The 359-nt window shown below is 38.4% G+C and overlaps 1 non-coding gene across 1 annotated transcript; it reads right to left on the minus strand.

The window, feature by feature from the left end:
- Positions 1–44: 44 nt before the first annotated feature.
- On the minus strand, positions 45–151 carry LOC112505052. The gene has a single exon (XR_003068316.1). It is a non-coding gene; the product is annotated as a small nucleolar RNA R71 (small nucleolar RNA).
- Positions 152–359: the final 208 nt, after the last annotated feature.

Consider the following 359-nt stretch of genomic DNA (forward strand, 5'->3'; position numbering starts at 1 on the left):
CAGAAAAGTTTTTGAAAAAGTATTTTCCACCCACGAGGAATGCCAAATCCAGAAATGAAATCTGTACTTTTAGACAACTGGATGATGAAGCAGTTCCTGATGCATAGGAAAGGTATACAGAGCTGCTGAGAAAATGCCCTCACCATGGCATTCCTTACTGTATACAACTAAAGACATTTTACAACGGTTTAAATATCATTGCTAGACAAATGCTCGATGTTACTGCAGGCGGAGCTTTTACAGCTTGTACCTATAATGAAGGTTTTGACATACTTGAAAATATTTCTAATAATAACGGACAATGGTCCGACCCACGTGCAATGCCACTGAAGAAAACAGTCGGAATAAATGAGGTAGAT

Source organism: Cynara cardunculus, unplaced genomic scaffold (genome assembly GCF_001531365.2).
Source record: "Cynara cardunculus var. scolymus isolate 2C unplaced genomic scaffold, CcrdV1 Un_Scaffold_8091, whole genome shotgun sequence".
Classification (NCBI taxonomy): Eukaryota; Viridiplantae; Streptophyta; class Magnoliopsida; order Asterales; family Asteraceae; genus Cynara; species Cynara cardunculus.